Source organism: Littorina saxatilis, linkage group LG10 (assembly GCF_037325665.1).
Source record: "Littorina saxatilis isolate snail1 linkage group LG10, US_GU_Lsax_2.0, whole genome shotgun sequence".
Classification (NCBI taxonomy): Eukaryota; Metazoa; Mollusca; class Gastropoda; order Littorinimorpha; family Littorinidae; genus Littorina; species Littorina saxatilis.
Window position 1 is genome coordinate 40,222,824 of NC_090254.1, and position 23,429 is coordinate 40,246,252.

Consider the following 23,429-nt stretch of genomic DNA (forward strand, 5'->3'; position numbering starts at 1 on the left):
GTTGTAGTTGTTGTTGTTGTTACGTCCGCCGATGCATGTGTGATGGATATTTTCTAAAACACACACATACACAAGCAAGATTAATGTCTGTCTGTTTGTCTGTCTGTCTGTCTGACTGTCTATAAGTCTGTCTGTCTGTGTATGTCTGTTTGTCTGTCTGTGTGGGTGGTTCTCGATTACTATTTCCGATTGTGTGTGAACGTTTTTACATTTAGTCAAGATTTAACATAGACGGGGAATCGAGACGATTGTCGTGGTGTGTGTGTGTGTGTGTGTGTGTGTGTGTGTGTGTGTGTGTGTGTGTGTACGTGTGTGTGTGTGTGTAGGGCGATTCAGACTAAACTACTGGGCCGATCTTCGTAAAACTTGACATGAGAGTTCCTGTGCATGGTATTTCCAGACGGGTTTTTTTTTCAATAAATGTCTTTGATGGCGTCATATCCGCGATGGCGATAGTTGAGGCGGCACTGTCAAGCCCTCATTTTTAACCAAATTGTATGTGTGTGTGTGTGTTTGTGTGCGTGTGTGTGTGTTTGCGCGCCCGTGTGTGTATGTGTGTGTGTGTGTGTGTGTGTGTGTGTGTGTGTGTGTGACTGACTGTCTGTCTGTGTGGGTGTCTGTTCATCAATATTTCTAAGTATGTGTGAAAGTTAATTGTTGTTGTTGTTGTTGTTGCTGTTCTTACGTCTAAATAATTTAGATTTAAATAACCTTGTCCGTGTTCGTTCCGACGGTGTTATTTTTGCTTTTTGTTGTCTGTTACCCGAAGAAGCTTTTATAAGCGTAAATTCGTATCATTGTACTGTCCTTGTATCGGTGAGCACAGAATTCTTTTGTTTTTCAAGTGTGTACGTCTGTCAATGCATATATGATTGATTGTTTTATATCACACACACACACACACACACACACACACACACACACACACACACACACATGTGCACGCGCACACATAAACACACAGGCACACCCCCCTCCACCCAAACAAACACGAACACACACACCCACACGTACACGCACACACACACACACGCGCGCGCGCGCACACATAAACACACAGGTACACCCCCCCTCACCCAAACACGCACACACAAACAAACACACACACACACACACACACACACACACACACATACACACACACACACACACACACGAACACAAAAAACATGTTGTGCACACGGTTATCGCTTTTTAAAACGCTTTATTTCGGGTCCGTTTAAGATGTGCTTGAGTGCTCATTCAATGTTCGCACAAACCAGTTCCTGGACTCATTCTTGCAGTCAGGGAGCTCACCATGTCGATCTGAAGTGATAGCAGTCTGTGTTACGTGACGCCTACATCCCGTGCTGGTTGGTTGGTTGGTGTACGTGTAAGTTGGTTTGCTCGTGTGTGTGTGTGTGTGTGTGTGTGTGTGTGTGTGTGTGTGTGTGTGTGTGTGTGTGTGTGTGTGTGTGTGTGTGCGTGCGTGTGTGTGTGTGTGTGTGTGTGTGTAAGTGTGTGTGTGTGTGTGTGTGTGTGACGCTAGTGCATGACTGCTTGGGAATCGTGGATGGATTTAGTGCTATTCTGACATTGGAAATTTTGGGGGGGATTCTTATCCTTCCTCGTTTATGGGCTGAAACTCCCACGTTCACTCATGTTTTTGCATGAGTGGGTTTTTACGTGTATGATCGTTTTTACCCCGCCCCTCAGGCAGCATACGCCGTTTTCGGGGGAAGCATGCTGGGTAGTTTCGTGTTTCTATAACCCACCAAACTCTGACATGGATCACAGATCTTTATTCGTGCGCACTTGGTCTTGTGCTTGCGTGTACACACGAAGGGAGATGTAGAGGTTACATGCCGAGTCTCAGTGATTATTAAGAATAATGGTCGAAGTTAGCGGATCATGAAAAATGCGAGCTTTAGCGAGCTTTTTCATGACCGCGAACTGAGACCATTATTTTTAATAATCACTGAGACGAGGTGTGTAACCTCTTTATTCCTCCTTTCTTCAGTTATTCAAAGAAAAGAGGAGTTTTTTTGCGAAAGTGTGATCGAATCCTATTGACTCAACCAGTCAACCTGCGCAGGCGATAGATTAATGCGCGGTTGTATAGTTCCGTGCAAATCATTCCATTCTGTTAACACTTCTTGTCAGTTTTCCTATTTTGGACTAAAATCAAGTACACAGATATGCTGTTATTCTGCTGTGGCGGCAAAGGCAGATATTGTGTGTTCTGTATATGTTTTGGTATCGCTTAGGATAATGTTCTTTCGTCAAATGGAACTAGCAGACGAACTTTTGCACCCGTGTTCCAACGTTAAAAACTGTATGAAGCTCAGTTTTCTGGGGAAAATACTGTATGAAACCGCTTTATGTTGTTTAAATTGATGAGATGTGTGCATTTGGTTGCGTGTGATCTGTTTATTAAATGAAATATTGTTGAAAACTGACCGTCGGATTGCAGTCTGTTGTCGAAGAAACTGGGTGAAAAGAAGGGGAACTACTCTTGTCGCTAGACAAAGTATGAGTTACTTGCCTTGGGAAATTGCTTGTGGTGAACGTTTGAGCACGGCAGATCTAGATTCAGAAAACAACCGAACTCATGGATTTTATATGGAGATTCATGTGTTCAGGCATGTAGTTGTTAATTTAAATGCGGTATGTTTGTATTGTTTGCTCCAGAGATGTATACTTCATACATTAGAGCGTTCGGAACTTTTCAGTCGCAAAAAGTAGTACCGAAACAGAACAACTTCTCAACCCATTGCACTATCGAGGATTCAGGCTGTTGCTGGGTCGTTATTTGTTTGGTTGCTGGGTCATTATCGAAAAATAACTACCCCTACAAGTTTACAGAGGTAAAGAAGCAGAGGGGGGAATAAATAGCACTAGCAGGTCTGCACATAGGTTGACCGGGGAGTTTGGAAAAATCTCCAATCTTTGCCAGGCAGACGCGGTCCGGATTAGAACTCACGACCTTCCGATTAAGAGGCCGACGTCTTTATTACCACCACGTCAGTCGTTTTGGGGGATTGATATTTGAAATAAAAACAAGAATAACTGCAATATTGAAGAAAAAGTTTGGCTTAATGCAAAAGAGACAACAACAGAAACCAGACTAAAAGAATTACAGTGGAAGATATTACACAATATATACCCAACCAATATTCTTCTCTTAAAAATGGGACTCGCAAATAATGATAAATGTCCATATTGTATTGAACAAGTTCATCATATTGAACATTTCTTTTTCTATTGCAGTAAAATTCACCATTTGTGGAAGCATGTTGAAACATTGTTTTACGATCGATATAACATAGCAATTATTTTACAAGCACCAGATGTGCTGATTTGTGTGCGAGACAAGAATGGTTTGACACTTGATATGTTTTAGTATCTTACCCATTTAATCTTGATTGGAAAAATGTGTATAAGTAAATTTAGATATGGGACACCCCTTGAAATATTATTTATTTTTCAAAGGGACTTAACCCTCAGGGGCCTGGTATAAAACAAGTGTAAGTTTAAATTGAGTGTTTGAAATAATAATATTTAGAGACTGTTACTTACGGGATAGAAATGTACGATATACTCCAGGTTTACTACATGTTTGAATTAAAATTTAAAAACAAAAACATAAACAAAACAAAAACTGGGAAAATGATGACACAACTGTTAAAGTCAGAGATTGGACAAGCAAACGGAGACTTTTGAATCTATAGGCACGAATAAATAATAATGGTGATAATGGAGAAAAAAATAAATAAATAAAAAAAAATAAAAAATGATTATATACTATTATTATTTTTGGTATTACTATCATTATTATTGTTAAAAAAAATATATAAAAAAAAATTTTAGATTAAAAATTAAAAATTAAAAAAGTGAAATTGAAAGTTATAAGATAAATCAATTGATATTTATTTCGAAGTACCGGTAATTTCAGATTGTTATATATATATTTTTTAATCTACTTTGATTTTGTTTATTTAAATAAAAATAAATAAAAATAAAAAAAATAAAAAAAATAAAAATTAAAAGTGTGACCATTTGTTTTAAAATTATATAAATGTAATGGAAAAGAAGAATGTAATGGAAAAAAAATTGTTTTAATGAGGGCATTATAAATACCTGCTAAGGAAAAAATGAATAGATAAGAAATAGTTATTAAGGAAAAATTAAATATGTAAGAATTTTTTCTTTTTGGTGTGGATAGAATAGGCTTTTTTTTTAAATTTAAATAAAATAAAATAAAATAAAAAATAAAAAATATAACATTTTTTTTGTTTTTGGGGGGGGGGGATTTTATTTAATAAACTGACTGACTGTTTTATATTTTGTATAACATAGATATATAATGTATACTTAATATAATATATAATGAGCTGTTATTGATATTATAAGATCGTTAAATAAAGCATCTCCGTTTGTAAGCCCTAATATCTCATTGAAAAAAAAAGCTGATTCCCCAAGAAAAAAGAAGAAAAAAAAGAATAACTGCAACACCTGCTTGGTTTACAGTATTTTAGTAGATGATCGTTAGATGTGGCTGTGATATCCACATTTATCAGTCACAATGTCGAGAAAGAAGGAATCATATCAAATCGAAGCGTAAGCCGAGATCTGATATGTTTCCGCCTTTTGAGACATTGTAACTGATAAATGTGGATATCACCGCCACATCTAACGATAACGAATTTATTGCGTTTTGTTTTGGACAGTTTTTATGGATCCTTTTTCAAAATAAACAAGACAGGCTCTTCCGTAAACCTCCCGTCGGTAGCTGCTAAGGCGTCTTCTTAAGAGAATAGAATGTCGTCTTTTGATTTGGAACGTGACGTGTTTCAGAACTTCTTCTCGACAACTCGGATGGTCGTTTTCACTGAACGATGGACATTGAAGTGATCAGAATTTCAGAGAATTGTCTTTTACTTTCACAGAACTGTCCCTGCTGAAAGACTTGCGATTATGTAACAATGCGCGAGTCGCAATGATCCAGGTAGGAATTATGCACAGTGAATGTGACCTCTTCCAGTCTCTCTCCATTTCATTCCCTCTGTTTTCTTCATCGAGTCGTCAGGTCAGTTACGTTTTAATATCTGGGGTGGTGCGGTGTAAACCATTGTGCCTGCAGACACTTTTGCTTCTATCTCGCTGGGGGGTGAAATCTCTTTCAAATTGTAGTCAAAGTTATCCAGTTCTCACAAGTGTCTGCTGCTTGTGTCTCTTGTTGTTTTTCTGCTAAATTGCCATTCAATGCAACCCCCGTCGGTAAGACTTCAGATCCAATTTCTTGGACACATGACTGCGTACAAAAGATTGGGCATGCTTTTCTCTTTTTTGACGATTTGCCTTCAGCGTTCCGCTTGTTGTGTACTCAATTCTTCATCAAAGAATGTTTATGGGAAATATCTCGCTCCACTTTTTTTTAAGTGACCGTCTAAAGATGGCGTCCATAAGTGATTAGTCACTTCCTGCGAGATATCACTTGGCTATGACGACTTCCTGCGATATATCAATTGAAATAGGGTGCATGTTTGACCAATGTTTAGTTACAGTTTCGTCACGTGACCCGTAAAAACGCAATAAGGATATGTTATTCAAATTGTCAGGTGTTTTGCGTTTACATTTCACTGTAAACGTATATGTGTAAAGTATACTTCTGAAAATCGGATTTATTTTCTCTAAAATGAGACCTCACACTACACAGACCCATGTGAGCAAAAAATACTCGACAAAGCACTTACCAAGGTACCCTCGGACTAGTGGTTAGTTCCCGGTAAACCACCATGTTCCTCCATCTCACCCTCGGTAGGAATATACGGGAACCTCTTCATTCTTGTGTGCGCGTATTCTGCGGACACACGATACGTCATATTGCACAATTGAATACGTCATATTGCACAATTGAACACGTCACATTGTAACATTAATAACGTCATATTGCACCATTGAATACGTCACCGTCCACCGTTGAATAGTCACATTTTACCATCGAATACGTAACATTGCATTATTGATTAAGTCACAGTGTACCCTCGAGTACGTGACATTGCGTCATTGGAAACGTCACAGTGTACAATTGAATAGATCACATTGTACCATTGAATACGTCACATTGTGCCATGGAATACGTCACGTTGTACCATTGAATACGTCACGTTGTACCATGGAATACGTCACATTGCACCATTGAATACGTCACATTGCACCATTGAATACGTTACATTGCACAATTGAACATTGCATTATTGAATGCGTTACATTGGGTTGTTAAGGCGTAAGGGTCACCCAGATTGTCCGACCAAAACTGTTATTTTTTTATTCAGTCACTTGTAATCAATGAATTGGCTTGATATTTGGTAGTTTTCTTCAAAAATCATTATATTTTCAGAAAACATCAAGTTTGAATGCCTAAATTAAGTAGAACAACTGAAAAAATTATTTAGTTCGTAAAAACTTGGGCAAAATAAACCTGCAAAAATGCTAATTTTAGCATTTTTCAATGCACTCTTGGGGAAAAAGTATGTGTCCAATTGAAAAATAAATTGGCACTCATATTTAAAGCATCATTACCTACAGTATGTTCTAAAAGCTTTTTGTTTTGTTGGAAATTTTGCTTTTAGTAGCATTAGCAAAGAATACTATAATTCTATATATTATTATGATTTATACAACTCCTGCAATGCAACCGAGGGGTGGATTAAATCTAGTTGATTATTTTTAGACAAGTGAGAAATTAGAACGAACTACTTTGATTAAACCCCAAAATCACACGTGGATTATTCGAAGTAAGAATAAAGAGGGCTAAAAAATAATCAACACTAGAATTTATTTTTAGAACATTTGAAACCCAGATGATTGGACCCTGTTGCGGAAGAATACGTACAATGTTGACTCAAAACTGTAACAACAATGGCTGACGTGTATGCCTAGTCGACAGACAATGCCATTTGCTTTGTGTGTGTTTTTGTTGTTGCTTACTGTACATGACATACATTACGTGTAAAATCCAGTTCTTTAACAGGCAACAAACCTTGCAAATTTCCAGAAGCTGCAATCTGAAGCGACCTATCTCTGATTCTAGCAGACGATCTCTCCAATGTTTAACACAAAATCAGCAAACTCTCCTGTCACATAGAACGTCCATTATATAGTGCAATGTTGAAATGAAGTTTCCGGTCTGAAACATTTAGTCGTTTCTTCTGAGACAATCCTTGTTCTCTTATCATCTACAGATTTACCGCAGTCTTCACCACGCGAATTCACAACAGTCAGACTTTCGAACATGTATACAATATACGTAGGCAAGTATGATATGTCATGACGTCATATGATTCCTAGCATATTGACGTAATGCTAAACATCCGGTTATCCCGAGTTTTCTCCGTAATACATGTCCGTGGGTTTTTCAATGTTCGGTTATTTCCGTGGCTTCATGCGGAAAGGGAACCGTCGTCTGCAATCAACGACATGGACCATTCTGGTCCTTGCTGCTGACAAAAACATGATTTTAACTCAGAATGTAATGTTAGAATAGCTATATAAACGCTATTGTGTTTTAATCGTAGCAATGGGGTCCGATATTTAGACGAGACAAGTATAATGCCGACGAGTCGGAGACTAAGAATAAAGTAAAAGAATAGGGACTATTTGAATGACGCGCATTTGACACTCTGAGTGATTAGGCTGAAATGAAATTGCCTACAAAATGTCGTCTGCATGACTGCATGTTCGACCCGTGTTGGTCGTTGTATAAATAGCTTAAACAATGACAACTCGTTGATTACTGGAAAATAAACCACTCGTGGGTATTTGCAGCCGCTTGGTAATTCACTCGTGTGCTCCGCACACTCGTGAATTACCAAGCGGCTGCAAATACCCACTCGTGGTTTATTTTCCAGTAATCAACTCGTGGTCATTGTTTAAGCTCTATATATCACACAATCAAAAAAATTCTATTTTTCTGATTATCAGCTTCATTTTAGAACAAACTATAGCCAGTCCAGTGAACATTTGATGTGCAAAGTTTCAATGGAATAGGTGAATATTTAAAAAAGTTGATCATGCAGACAGTGTAGCTGCTCTGTGATTTCGCGCGAACTTTCACCACATAAAACATGATGATTTTCTCAAAAAGTTGACTCTTTTCACAGTAGGCTCGATAATTCGCTGCGAAATTCACTTTCAATGCACGAAAGCCGCCATCTTGCCGTCAACTGTAGGGAGCAGTCGTTGTACGGTTGTTGTAAACCAGAGAGACAGGTTAGGCTTATTATTTTCCAGCAGCTCAGCGCAAATAGGATTGTTGTTATTTTAGATATTTCGGCCAGTGATTTTTAATTCCCACCAACCTACTTTGAGCACTTATTGCAAGAAAACTATGTATGCTAGAGACAAAATGTAAACTGCACATGAAAAATAGAGATATTTTTCTAGCTTTTGGAAACATCATAATTTAGTATATCTGAAAAACAATTTTTTTCCAAATTCTGGGTGACCCTTACGCCTTAAATTTGTTGCAATAATGTATGGGCCTGGATTACTACAGGCAGGCTATGAACTTCAAGTGTATCAAAGCGCCGGTCGATCGAAGTATCCAACACTTTTATTACATACCCGTATTATCCCCGAGTACGCAGTACTAGGGTCCAGCAGACTTTAATTGTGTGTCTGTGTGTCTGTCTCGATTTAACGGTTTAGTGCTGGGAAACTACTGGGCGCAGTTCTTTCAAAAGTTGATACACTAACTTGATAATAGGTCCGATTGATCGTATTAAAACTTCATAATGTTACCTGGGACCTAAATGCGAAATAAATCACAAAAGCCACTCTTAACGGTGGGAGTTTTTGCGGTGGGAGGCTGGTCGCTTTGCTAAAGGGGAGACTTGAGCGGCGAACACGTCACGCAGTGACGAGAAAAGCATGATTTGCAAGCCAGACAACGGGTGGGGAAATGGTCTCGGCAAAGAAATTACAATGCAGGGTTTGGTCTCGGTGAAAGAGAGACAGAGAGCACGAGAGAGTCTATGGCCAAAGTGATCCGGGTTCGATTCCCGGCATGGGCGGTCTATTTTTTTTTTCAATTCTTGTTTACTATTGTTTATTATGAACGTTTTAATGTTTTATTTTACTCTAATAGTTTTTTCAATTGTGTAAAATAAATAAATAATTTTTTTATTTTTTTTTTAATCCAAGTGATCCGGGTTCGATTCCCGGCATGGGCGGTCAAATTTTTTTTTTTTAATTCTTGTTTACTATTGTTTATTATGAACGTTTTAATGTTTTATTTTACTTTAATAATTTTTTTAATTGTGTAAAATAAATAAATAATTTTTTTTTAAATCCACGTTCACAAGACAAAAACTTTCATACTGGGGGAGCGAGCCAGTCTGAAGAGTACTCGGGTCCAGCGCCAGCGTTTTTTATCGTTCAGGTTTCGCACTCTGTCTGTTTTTGTGTTGTTGTCGTTGCATGTTTGTCAGTCTGTGTGTTTGCACTTATACCCACGTATATCTCTTCGATTCAGCTTTTCAGGTGTGTTGAGTCGCCTGGAAGTCTGGTACACACGGTCGTCGGAAAAAATCAGATTCCTCCCTGGAACCAAAGAGGAAATAAAACCTTTCAGCAACCTTTTTTCATTCACAGCCAGCAGGGAAATAAATTGCATGTTCCCCATGCAATAAATCCCCAGTTCCCATATTTGCAGGAAGCAGGTAATACATTGATAATCAAAAGCAAACCCAATACAAACGCTCAGGGATTCTTCGGCTCTTTTCATTGGCGTTTCCCCATACCTAAACCTACGACACGACACTGCTTTGCAAAGTTAAAAAAACCAAACTGGCAAAAGTAAACAAAATATAAAACTACTTTATGAAAGGTCATAAATTCATCACAAACATATGAAACCTACCGGTATGTTTTCTCTTTTTACAAAGTCAAGGAGTGCGTGTATCTGTGTTTCGATACACAGACGCTCGGAGAAACACGAACGTCAAACCAATTGACCCCTGACACTCACATTTTGACCCGTGCGCAAGACGTTGTATCGATAAACGAAGCGCAAATAGGAAATAATAATAAAATCAAAGAATATAGCACCAAGCAGGGACGGACGAAGGGGGGGCACAGGGGGCACGTGCCCCCCCCCCCCCCCCGAAAAAAAAAGTAAAAAATTGGAAAGCTGATTCTATGACCATTTCTAAGTTCAAATGGCACCAAATGGCACCATTTTGCTTCTTTGGGCCAAACAATTTTCCGGGGGAGCATGCCCCCGGACCCCCCTAGCACATTCGGGCGCTTAGCGCCCATCACATTCACTTTCGATTCAAAGTGCACCCCCCCTTACAAAGCAACTGATCCGCCCCTGCCAAGAAATGCAAACATTTAACAAAGCCGAGCAAGCAGAATGACAGGTCTAATGAAAAACAAAGAGACAATGAGTCGGAAACAAGATCGCGATTCTTTCCTTCGCTGCACGACGCAAATATTCTGTGACCTTTGACCCATCGTGCCTTACTGCACGATGCAAATCTTCTGTGACCTTTGACCCAACGTAGCTTCCACATTCGATCACTAAGCTTAATATTAACAACTGAAAAACGAGGGGGTGGAATACTGAGAGGAACCTATCGAACTGTGCATCCTCAAACATGACCAACTTATCTCAACAAGTTATGAACTCAAAACACAGAGAAAGTTGCTTTCATACGCCAGCTTTAAGCGGGGCTCACACACAGGCGGAGCAGGCTGCTCCGATCCTGCTCCGCTCTCCACCTGCCCTCTCACACACAAGCTCCGGTTCCGGAGCAGGCTGCTCCGATCCTGCTCCGGTAGGGGATTCCCCTATGATATGACGTAGTTTCTCCACTCGCGCAGTCTGATGGGAAATATTTTTACACGTGGATAAGAAATGGCGGGAAAAAAACACTGTGATGTTTACCAAAGGAGACAAAAGTCTTGTCTTTTATCGCAATTACTGAACATATTTCTAAATGGACTCTGTATAAGTCAGTGTGTGTGCGTGTGTGCCAGTGCGTTTTAGAGCTTTTCAGACACAAACTATGTGAGTGTGGGGGTCGGGTGAAGAGAGAGGTGGACTAACAACTGTTGGGACATGTTTTAAGTTTTGGTTCTTTTTTGTTTTATCGAGTTATATCCGAAGCTTCAAAAATGTTGAATGTGTATAGTTACACTAGCTTCCATGGAATCCATTCTTTTTTTTTTTAGATCTACTACTAACAATCTCTCTTGCAGACGGTTAGACTGTTGCTTTATGTTACGCGCAATATGGCTTTGATTTAGATTTAGTTTTTTTCATTTTGTGTGTGGTTTGATTTAGCTTCACTCTACTCAGAAGAAATGTTTTAAACATGATTAACAAAATATTACTTTATGGATGTTTGCAAATAGAGGACGATATAGAACGCTCATGGCCGGACCGTATCAGGTTGGGGGGGGGGGGGGGGGGCCCAATTGTGTTCGGGGTTCATTAGTTGAGGGCGCTAGGGAGGTCTGGACGTTTTGAAATGTAGATGAGAATATGTGGAATCTAGCTGGCGCGTTCTCCGAATATTTGTCATGATTTATTGATTTTTATTTTATTTTCACCCTTGGAGGAGATACATGTTCAGGCCGGGGGGGGGGGGGGGGGTGACAGGAACCCCCCCTGGATCCGTCCTTGACGCTAGACAAAAAAGTATCTGTGCTGTAGCTTTTTTATGTTTTATCTCACCCTCATTTTTGAATGTTGTTTGCACACACACACACACACACACACACACACACACACACACACACACACACACACACACACACTTTTGATCCCATTCCATGTATTGCGAAGACTTTATTCAGGGTTTTAGCTAGTACTTAAACATCCAATTTCAAAGCACAAGTCTGAGCTGAGAATAGATATGCATAAATGTGTAAAATAATGGTGATTTGTGATCAAAACACTTCACAGGGAAGCTTGTTTATATGTCTTATGTATGTGTCTTCCATCGCCCTGGCAACATCAGAACTCCACACCAGCCTGCAAAAGTATAAACATAAAAGGTGACACAAATGAAACAAATGCAGCCCATAAAAATGCTTAATACTTCTTGACCTGTTGACCTAGTTAGTTAATATTTGGCGATTATTAACTATATCTTATGCATGACAAAGGTCAACACAGTGGCGAGTTCACAGGTCAAATGGAGGGGTAATTTGGAACACTTTTGAGTTTTGATCTAGCTGTAATCTTCTTTTTTCAGCACATTTTCAACCAAAAAAAAAAGGACTAAAACATTACGTCTCCAATGAGTTAACAAGATCGTAAGATTTTGTTGATCTTGTCCGAGTGGATTTTGTGTATACAAGTGTTATCTGATAGTTACCTTATTGCTTCATGTGTCATTAACGGTGTAACTGGTTGTCTGAGGGATGCATTGACTAAGATCTCATATATGCTAGATGTCGAAAAACTACTCAAATTACCTGCCCTCGAAAGGGTGGTAACCAAGCTAAAAAAAAGACGCCATAGGAAATTAAGTAGCGTGGAAGGATAGGAGGGTATAAACTATGAGAATTGGGTAAGTATATTAATTATACGAAAATTTATTATTGAAATTTTCATTTAAATTACATAGTTTATACCCTCCAAAACTAACACTCTTAAATTCTTTAATGCTTAAATCGGGTTAATTAGTGTACGGCTCCATATAAAACCCGAAACGGTTGAGTCTATCCCCGAATTCGGATCCTTTTTGGAAAGAGCCCAAAAGACAGACCATTTCACCTACAACATTGTAACTTTTGGTATTGGTCATACCTAAGCTGAAATTAATTTACAGCAAATATACAGTGCAAAATGCCGTTAACGGTCTTGCAGGCAACTCAGTTAGCTATCCTGCCTATGCAACTGATTCACGAAGTCTCGCACACAGATAAACAAATGAGGGAAGGGGCCTGTGTCGTCTTCAACCAATAAACACACACACACACACACACACACACACACACACACACACACACACACACACACACACACACACACACACACACACACACACACACACGTGCGCACTAAAGATGAATATTGCATATGCATAATGCAGAAGAAGACAACTTAATCTGATAATCTATAGATGTAGTGACTGGTGCAATATTTAACGAATTTAAAAGGACGACTCTGAAATGTATCATGTGAACCAACTTCTCAATAAACAAAATGAAGACCAGTTTAAAAAGTTACCTGTTTCATTTTGGAATGTTTTTGGTCCCATCACATCTCTGATGTACACTCCATAGACGCACTGTAGTAATAAAAAAAACTGTTTAAGGAGAAAAAAGATTATGCAGGGAGGAAGAACAGTAAGAACAACAGAATCAGCAGCAACATTCACTAATCTTACTCCACATAACACATAACACTGAATCTCAGTGAAGAGTTAGTGATCCAAATATTTTAATTAAACAGAGAGACACAGAGAGATTGAGAAGGAGACAACAGCTGTGCATGTGCGTGTGTGTTTGTGTGTGTGTGTGTGTGAGGGGAAATTTAGTCATTGAAAACTAAACACTTTCTACTCTTCAATATCAACAGTTATAGACATAATATTAAGAGCCACTGGGAAAGTTGGACATGAACATGTATATGTTGCAGGTGAGGAGGGGGGGGGGGGGACTGGAGGGTCTTTGTTGTTTGTAGATTATAACTTTAATAGCACAAATTCCTGTTTTGTAACACTGTAATGTATAAGTAGAAATGACTGTGGAATAACTTTCTTCTGTTATATCAGTATGATTATTTGCAAAGTTACCCGGATCATTGTGGCATCCTCTTAATCCTATCACGTCTGAGACTTTAGTAGACGTGCCTGTAGAAGGAAGGGATGGGGGAAGGGGGTGGAGGGTGGGCATAGAGAGTGTCGGTGTAATATGAAGGAGGGAGGGGAGAACCATTGGTAAATAAAACTCTTATAATATCAACAGTTCTGAAACTATTTGAGCACGAGTTTCCCATTTACCACACAAAGGTGCAGATAGCAACAGATGTTACACTGAAAGTGGGGGGGGGGGGGGGACTTTTAGAGGGTTAGTTGTTGGACTGTAGTATCTGAATAGCAGTGCTATGGGGTGAGGGTAGTGCTGGGGCGGAGTATGTATCGTATGTAACTTGATATTAATAAGCATGATCACTCAGACTAGAGCTAAAAACGGTGTTAATCTTCACAGACATTACATAATATGAATTCACAAGCACGTACCTTTTGTTTTGCCCTTGAGTTTGGTAGAAGGCAATATTGAGTGTCGAACACAAGTTGCATTGATCACTGACACTGCGTCACCCTGCGGTCAATCTCATCTGATCTGCAGATTGCACCTGCACAAACCCAAACAATGTTATGATCGCAAAAAGCCTGCATAGCCAATGGATCTAAGAACACAAACACTCGATGGATCTAATTAGAGAGTCTGCAAACGAGTCATTTTACGTTGGAAATTCAATGACAATCTGTCGGTCAATGAAGCAGATAGATCTGTCCCTGCGATTGTTTTTTGCAAGCAGATACATGTTTGAACTTCACTTATCCCGTTATCATTCAACAAATTGATATCTTGCATGATGAATTTTGTGCCGAAGAGCTGAACAAACAATCAAAATCAAGCAAGTGGTACATTCAGAAGACAAACTTCAGTCGCAAAAAACAAACTGACGAGAAAGAACCTAGCTTAATTACTGCTGTATTGATTTCGGCCAAACCAACGCATTTGCATACCGAAGTCATTCCTCCTTTGATTCCAATCATTGTACATGATCTTAATGCAAAAATATATACGAAAACAAGCTGATCGAAATGAGTAACATTGCACCTGCATTGAGTCGATTGACTGTACTGCAAAAGCGAAGGTCGTCTGCGACTGGAGATTTCGAAGTTGAACAGCAGCGTTTCTTCACACTCAGCTGTTGGCTTCCTCGGAAAAGTGAAAAGCGTGACTTGAAATCTAGCGGAAACCACATTCTATCTTTCCGTTTCGGTATTCTTGTGTAAAATCCATGAAAAAGTTCTTTCGAAAAAGGCGGCCGTCGTTATTTGGGATGCCACCTAGTGTCACACTACTATTTCCGGAGAAAGTGATGAGTGCGCTGATTGGCTGCACCGCTGCACCGGAGCCAAAAAATAGAAACGTGCCTATTCACGACTTTCCGACCTTGACATTGTAGTGGGGGTCAAGTGGGCGTCGGCATCATTGTCCAATCAGAAATTTTGATGCGCTTCCGCTTCCTGTCCCGCCCAGTCTGCGCAAAAGAAATGGCGCAAAACTGTTTGCGCGGAAAAAGGTGATGAAAAAAAGAACACAACCTGGTTTGATAACCAAATGATTGCGATCTTGCATTCTAGCATCATTTAATGTGGAACAACGACACATCTGATAAACAAATAGCCAGTTTGTTACCAACATGAGAAACTAGGGTTTAGAATCGAAGCGGTAAACCCGGACGCTGTTTGTAAATCCGGAGAAGCTATCGAAGTAGGTGACATGTCGTTTCACTCCGAGTGTGCCAGCACCGGCCCTCTACCCGCCAAACCCCCCACTAGGCAGGGAAAGTGGTTCGACCTTGCATGAATGCAGGGCAAGTTCGAGTTTGCTAGCTAAAATTGCTGCTAGTGCTTGCCTTGTCTAGATCTGGAACTTTTTCAATTGGATTTTTTCTCTCTATTATACTGGAATAAGTGGGTGCTTTTCTAGATCTAAGCATCGACCGAATTAGATAATGATCCCAGCAAACATTGCACCCTCGGATCGCATGCGTAAAACACTCGGCACGGATTTCTGCACTCGAATCGAGCGCGTCACGCATGCACAAAATCGAACACGGATTTCTGCACTCGAGTCGAGTGCGTATCGCATACGTGAATGCGACATGCTTTCATGCGTGAATACGCATGCGATACGCATACGATTTTGTAACTCGTCTCGCATGCGATACGCATGCTATTTGCATTTGACCTTGGACCTCCATATTAGGTCCAAGATTTGACGTCATTACTTTTGGCGAGCTCTATTTGCGTTTGACGTCATGCCTGAGTTATGAACTCGTCAGCCCTTTTTGGAAGATAATAATAGTCTAGTTTAGTTGTTTTCGTGTAAGAACAAGTGGTTAAATTTATTCTTACATTAATTTAAGATGAAATTATGTCACTTAAAGGATAAATCAAATAGTTAATGCATTATTTTATTTTTTGTTTCCAATCCAACGATCGAGCTGCAGTTGGTGCGGGTTACTTTTCGTTGCTGCTGATGTGTATGTTCGTTTGCCAGCAACGTTTACACTAGCGACCAGACGAATTTTGAGCAAACCGACTATCAAGGTACATCTGATCACAAATATTGTAGTTTCTATCTGTTCTTATGTGTGTTTAAAAGACATGGGATTTTGTGGGTGGGGAAATTTATACTATGAATCATTGAGTGTTACAATATAATCTGTCAACAGTCGACCATTTGGTTTGGCCCGTTTGCAAAATGACAAAAAACCCTAGTTTGGATGAAAGCTCTTGCAATGAACCATCAGGTGTGTCAAAAATGAATAAGGCCTGCATGTGATATGCGTATGTTTTCTCGAATGAATGACTGACTTTGTTTGCAATCTTGGGGAGGAACAAATTTTAGTTCTTAAAATTGTTTGATTTGCAATTCCCAATTGCACATGTATGCATTGTACATGCACTGATGTAGTGTTTTTGGACCTCACTGTTGCCTCTTTATTATTCATGTACACAGTGTATGTGTTTTGTGCTGTGTGTGCAGTTTAAATTTCAAAGATCACTCTGGCTTTCTGTTACTTTTTTGTGTAAAAATGTGTGTATCTGATGGTTTTGGGGGTTTTATGTTCTAATTTGAACACTTCTGAAGAACGGCATATATAGGTATATGTGTACTTAGGTTTTTTGTTGCCTCTATAATCTATTCCATGCTTTAAACATACAGACTCATAATGTGGCTTGTGTGTGTGTTTTATGTGATGTTAGTAAGTTGTGGAATTATCTGAGTAATTCTGAGTTACATATAAAATAAGTAACAGTGTGGCCACTTATGTTTCCAGTACACAGCGGCTGACCATTCGGACCATGTTTCCTATTGGGAATTGATCTTGGCTGTTTCTGTTCTGCAAAGGTATGATTAAGGCTTCCTTTGATGATGAATGTTTTTGTGTGTGTTTCTGTGTATGTGTCACTGTGGGTGGGTGTGTGTGTGTGTGTGTGTGTGTGTGTGTGTGTGAATGAAACTTCAGTAATTTATGCTTTCACTTTTCAGAGTTACATGACATACAAGCCAAAATATGATATATTTTGCTGAAATTTGAATCAATGAATGCCTTTGCAGTCAGTAATTTTCAGGGTTGAAGTTCTGACTCAAAATGACTGTGATTGATAAACTCCATATCAGAAATGTTAGTTAGGACAATTTAAACTCAATTTAACTGAATTCATGCAGGGAGAGGATTGTTATCACGAAGGTTACCAGTATACCAGGTTTATGATTTTTCAAAGTGCACAATCTCTTTTTCAGTGGACCCATTGAACTTCAAGTCCTGCATTTACAATGGTCCAGTGCTGTGTTTATCTGCTAACCTGGTCATACCAATGCGTTGTTGTGAACAGGTAAGTAATGCTTTTGCTTGCTTTTTTCTCTTTGGTTTCATTTTCTTATGCAGTTGTCCCTACTTCAGTACCTGTGTTTTTGGACTGAACATGTAGAGCTCAGAAGTCTCTATGTCATGCTTAAACCACAGGCTAATCCTTTGACTTGCGCACGCATGTGACTGTGTTTAATGGTGATGTCTGTAGGTATCTGTATCTAAGTGAGTAGTTATGATTTTAAATGAGTAACAGTGTGTCTGTTTATGATTGCAGTACACACGTTATGGCCAACCATCCTGATGATGTTTCCCTGTGGAGAGATCTTTTCTGTTTCTGTTCCGCAAAAGGGTTGACTGCGGCTTTCACTTATGGTATGTTTGATTTTGTTTTGTTTTTCTCAGCTATTCAGGCTTTCAGCAGGATAGTCAGACTTGAGAGTTACAGGCCTAAGAAGATTTTCAATCTTGACTGTAAATATTATCTTGATTCCTGGTTAGTGTTGTGGTTGTGCACCAATGTTATTCGACAAAAAGCTTTGGCATTTCAAATATTGGATGCCTTTTTGACTCACATGCGAAGCAAAAGTGAGTCTATGTACTCACCCGAGTCGTCCGTCCGTCCGTCCGTCCGGACGTCCGTCCGGAAAACTTTAACGTTGGATATTTCTTGGACACTATTCAGTCTATCAGTACCAAATTTGGCAAGATGGTGTATGATGACAAGGCCCCAAAAAACATACATAGCATCTTGACCTTGCGTCAAGGTCGCAGGGGCCATAAATGTTGCCTAAAAAACAGCTATTTTTTTACATTTTTCCCATTTTCTCTGAAGTTTTTGAGATTCAATACCTCACCTATATATGATATATAGGGCAAAGTAAGCCCCATCTTTTGATACCAGTTTGGTTTACCTTGCTTCAAGGTCAAGGTCACAGGAGCTCTTCAAAGTTGGATTGTATACATATTTTGAAGTGACCTTGACCCTGAACTATGGAAGATAACTGTTTCAAACTTAAAAATTATGTGGGGCACATGTTATGCTTTCATCATGAGACACATTTGGTCACATATGATCAAGGTCAAGGTCACTTTGACCCTTATGAAATGTGACCAAAATAAGGTAGTGAACCACTAAAAGTGACCATATCTCATGGTGGAAAGAGCCAATAAGCACCATTGTACTTCCTATGTCTTGAATTAACAGCTTTGTGTTGCATGACCTTGGATGACCTTGACCTTGGGTCAAGGTCACATGTATTTTGGTAGGAAAAATGTGTAAAGCAGTTCTTAGTGTATGATGTCATTGCTAGGATTAGTTATTTGACCATGTCAAGGTCAAGCATGTGAGTCGTATGGGCTTTGCCCTTCTTGTTTTGTTGTTTTATGAACCTAAACTGTGCTCTGAGTCTGACAGTATTTTCAGCCTCCGTCATAATAGGTCAGGTATGCAGACTCCAGGCCTGCATGTTCAATGTCCATAGTTTTGACCCCATGGAATTTCTGTAGATACAAAATTGCGGTACTACTTCTCTCCGAAAACCCCCGAAAACCTCATCAGAAATAAGAACATTTGTCCTTAGATCGTGTTTTGTTACATAATGTTTGCAATCATGACTTATATTTGCAACTTTCACAGTTCATGGCTTTATTTTCGTGTTTGTGCGAGGATTTACGAAGGAGCGAAAGCACTAATCACATGACGTCATCAGTACTTGTGCTTTCAAGTAACAATAGTTACCTTGCTCCCTTGCATTGAAATTGTTGCATCGATTTCGTCGATAATCCGGCTCTCAACACAAATATAAGGGTGCATGTAGCACGAATCAGGCTTACTTTTTACAGGCATGTCCAATACTTCACTTTGAAGATAGATTTAGTTAGTCTAGATGGGGTTTTCAGGGGTTTTCGGAGACAAGTAGTACCCCAACATTGTTTTCTGGCCATAACATATTGACCCACATATATTTTGAATTCATGCAGGTTTAACTGGCTGATTGTCCTCTGTGTCTGGGATGAACACGGCTCTGAAATGCACTTTAGATTTATCCGTGAATTTACATGTAAAAAAGACCAACTGATGTAAAAGGATATTATTTATTGACAATGTTCTTTTCTTTTGTGTAGCTTATCAAGGTGCTGCTAATCGATGCTGTCAACACAAATGAGAGACACTGAAACAAGGAAAGTCAGACTCAGAGCCCTGGCAGCCACATACGTTCCATGTGTTCCCTTGCTGTAGAGTTTCACAAATCAATCTCAAATAATATTACTGGTGAGTGTTTGTGTTTTACACTTGTTTCGTTTGTGGGTACAATGGAACCTACCTTTCAAAAGATCTTGACTATTAACACAAAAATATACTGAAAGCAGATCACGTCCTATGAGAGAAACCATCTTTAAATGGAATTGTTTTCAGACATAATTACATTGTGAACTGAAAACGTGGAAAGCTAGTTTCTTCAATACAAGGTTCCACTGTACAATTAGCTGCCTGTAAGATAAGTTTCACAGTATTTTCCTGTACTGTCAAGATGTTTTGGCATGATCAGTCACAAATAACACTCTTGGAAAGCACTTTGTGTCATCATTCCTGGTTTAAATGTTTGTGTTATGGAAGTTTTCTGAATTATGTGTCCCTGATTTTTATCTTATGTTGTAATACAGGCTTTGTGTTTGTATTCATGTGTGTGTTACTTTGTATGTGAAGGAAGCTTTGAAGAATCAGCTAATATTGAGCTCCTTATTTTCTATTTCTTATCAAATAACCAAAGGGAAGTAATCGCTCAATGCATACGACATGTGTAATAGAGTAAGCGAGAGTTGTACGGAACCTTTTCTCCTGGCACCTGAGAGAATAACAAGCATTGAAATGAACATTGAATTTGTTCTGTTTAAAACCAGTCTTGATCTAAGGACTAAGTCCAGTCGAGAATAAAAGCTGGTTCTTGTATATGACTGTGTACGTAGGTGTTAGTTCGAGTGCCTTGGAGAATGATGAGCATATGAGCTTGCGGTGATCATCCTTTTTGACTCACATGCGAAGCAAAAGTGAGTCTATGTACTCACCCGAGTCGTCCGTCCGTCCGTCCGTCCGGCCGGCCGGCCGGCCGGACAAAAACTTTAACGTTGGATATTTCTTGGACACTATTCAGTCTATCAGTACCAAATTTGGCAAGATGGTGTATGATGACTAGGCCCCAAAAAACATACATAGCATCTTGACCTTGCTTCAAGGTCAAGGTCGCAGGGGCCATAAATGTTGTCTAAAAAACAGCTATTTTTCCCATTTTCTCTGAAGTTTTTGAGATTGAATACCTCACCTATATATGATATATAGGGCAAAGTAAGCCCCATCTTTTGATTCCAGTTTGGTTTACCTTGCTTCAAGGTCAAGGTCACAGGAGCTCTTCAAAGTTGGATTGTATACATATTTTGAAGTGACCTTGACCCTGAACTATGGAAGATAACTGTTTCAAACTTAAAAATGATGTGGGGCACATGTTATGCTTTCATCATGAGACACATTTGGTCACATATGATCAAGGTCAAGGTCACTTTGACCCTTATGAAATGTGACCAAAATAAGGTAGTGAACCACTAAAAGTGACCATATCTCATGGTAGAAAGAGCCAATAAGCACCATTGTACTTCCTATGTCTTGAATTAACAGCTTTGTGTTGCATGACCTTGGATGACCTTGACCTTGGGTCAAGGTCACATGTATTTTGGTAGGAAAAATGTGTAAAGCAGTTCTTAGTGTATGATGTCATTGCTAGGTTTAGTTATTTGACCTTGACTCTGAAGGTCAAGGTCATGTCAAGGTCAAGCATGTGAGTCGTATGGGCTTTGCCCTTCTTGTTTGAGGATGAAAGTCGCTTGTTCATTTCAATGCTTGTTATTCTCTCAGGTGCCAGGAGAAAAGGTTCCGTACAACTCTCGCTTACTCTATTACACATGTCGTATGCATTGAGCGATTACTTCCCTTTGGTTATTTGATATCTTAACATCGCTCTGCCTCATTCTGTTTGACTTTCTATTTCTTATTTTCTGCCTTTCATGGCACTTTTTCAGTACCATGAGGATGAGTGTAAATAAATTAAAAACATGTACCTATAGTATAAATAAGTGGAGAACTGAAGGAAAATGGCTGTCGTGTGTTCAGGTGGCTTCAGACTATGTACACTAACTAATGATTTGATAAATTGTTGTTAGTTTCAGGGAAACTCTGTTGGACCTGGGCTGCAGAGGAGAGGTAGCAAATGCAGCCAAGCAGATCGAGTCTCATCTTTTGAAGGAAGGGAAGGCGCATCACTTGTTTATGCCTGGTGATGGATCACCGAGGACGTCAGCACGGCACTGGGAGTCCTTACTAAACACATTGCCTTTCGCTGCATATATATTCAGAGATAGCCGAAAAGTCGCAGCATTGTGAATACAAATTGTATTTTGAGTGTTGATAATTATCACTAATTGATGGGGCGGGAATGTAGCTCAGTCGGTAGCGCGCTGGATTTGTATCCAGTTGGCCGCTGTCAGCGTGAGTTCGTCCACACGTTCGGCGAGAGGTTTATTTCTCAGAGTTACCTTTGTGTGCAGACTCTCCTCGGTGTCCGAACACCCCCGTGTGTACACGCAAGCACAAGACCAAGTGCGCACGAAAAAGATCCTGTAATCCATGTCAGAGTTCGGTGGGTTATAGAAACACGAAATACCCAGCATGCTTCCTCCGAAAGCGGCGTATGGCTGCCTAAATGGCGGGGTAAAAACGGTCATACACGTAAAAGCCGTGGGAGTTTCAGCCCATGAACCAACAAACAAAATCACTAATTGATCAGCATTACATGGTTTTGTATTTTAAAACAAATGTGACTATTTCTTTAATACGCAAAGGGTTTCTTATTATATTTGTCCTAATCAAAAATGTTAAATGTGTCAAAATGCCATCAAATTCAAAATGTAAAGCCTAGGTAGAATATGATTCATAATTTTAGTTGTAACTAAGTAAGTGTATCTTCTTCTTCTTCTTCTGCGTTCGTGGGCTGAAACTGCTACGTACACTCGTGTTTTTTGCACGAGTGGAATTTTACGTGTATGACCGTTTTTTACCCCGCCATTTAGGAGGAAACATGCTGGGTATTTTCGTGTTTCTATAACACACCGAACTCTGACATGGATTACAGGATCGTTTTCGTGCGCACTTGGTCTTGTGCTTGCGTGTACACACGGGGGTGTTCGGACACCGAGGAGAGTCTGCACACAAAGTTGACTCTGATAAATAAATCTCTCGCCGAACGTGGGGACGAACTCACGCTGACAGCGGCCAACTGGATACAAATCCAGCGCGCTACCGACTGAGCTACATCCCCGCCCCAGTAAGTGTATCTAAATTTAATTACGCATTTTCACTAAGATTGTGAATGTTTATAAAAATTGAAAATTGTTGAATAACATAATATTTTGATGAAACAATTTGTTTTTGAGTTTCTGCTTGCATGCTTTGAGTGAGTGTTGTTGTCAGAGTGCCTGAAAATATGAGCAGCTAAAAACCTGCTTTATAAAGAGCATAAACAATCCGGAATACGAATGGAATACGCATGCGATACGCATGCGGTAGACCTGCGTTAGAGGTGCGTGTCACGCTCGATATCCGAGCAAAAAACGCATGCGTATCGCACGAAACAAAAGTTACAGAATCGTATGCGTATCGCATGCGTTTCACGCATGCGATACGCACGCTTTCACGCATGCGATACGCATGCGATACGCATGCATAATGTTTGTTGGGATGTTCCTTGCATTGCATTCT

General features: G+C 39.6%; 3 long non-coding RNA genes across 3 annotated transcripts in view; 1 reads left to right on the top strand and 2 right to left on the bottom strand.

The window, feature by feature from the left end:
- Positions 1-1,184: 1,184 nt before the first annotated feature.
- The window catches only part of LOC138978821 (uncharacterized), a 67,657-nt gene continuing 45,412 nt past the window's right edge, over positions 1,185-23,429 (bottom strand). Inside the window, exons 3-5 of the long non-coding RNA XR_011459819.1 lie at positions 9,499-9,585; positions 5,736-5,842; positions 1,185-1,305 (exon numbers count right to left, since the gene is read on the bottom strand). This is a non-coding gene — a long non-coding RNA (uncharacterized lncRNA). The remainder of the gene's footprint in view (positions 1,306-5,735; positions 5,843-9,498; positions 9,586-23,429) is intronic.
- On the bottom strand, positions 11,825-15,164 carry LOC138978822 (uncharacterized). The gene is made up of 4 exons (XR_011459820.1): positions 14,851-15,164; positions 14,244-14,359; positions 13,229-13,289; positions 11,825-12,025 (listed from the first exon to the last, which is right to left on the bottom strand). It is a non-coding gene; the product is annotated as an uncharacterized lncRNA (long non-coding RNA).
- On the top strand, positions 15,785-23,408 carry LOC138978824 (uncharacterized). The gene is made up of 6 exons (XR_011459823.1): positions 15,785-16,352; positions 17,087-17,157; positions 17,554-17,645; positions 17,898-17,995; positions 19,748-19,895; positions 21,836-23,408. It is a non-coding gene; the product is annotated as an uncharacterized lncRNA (long non-coding RNA).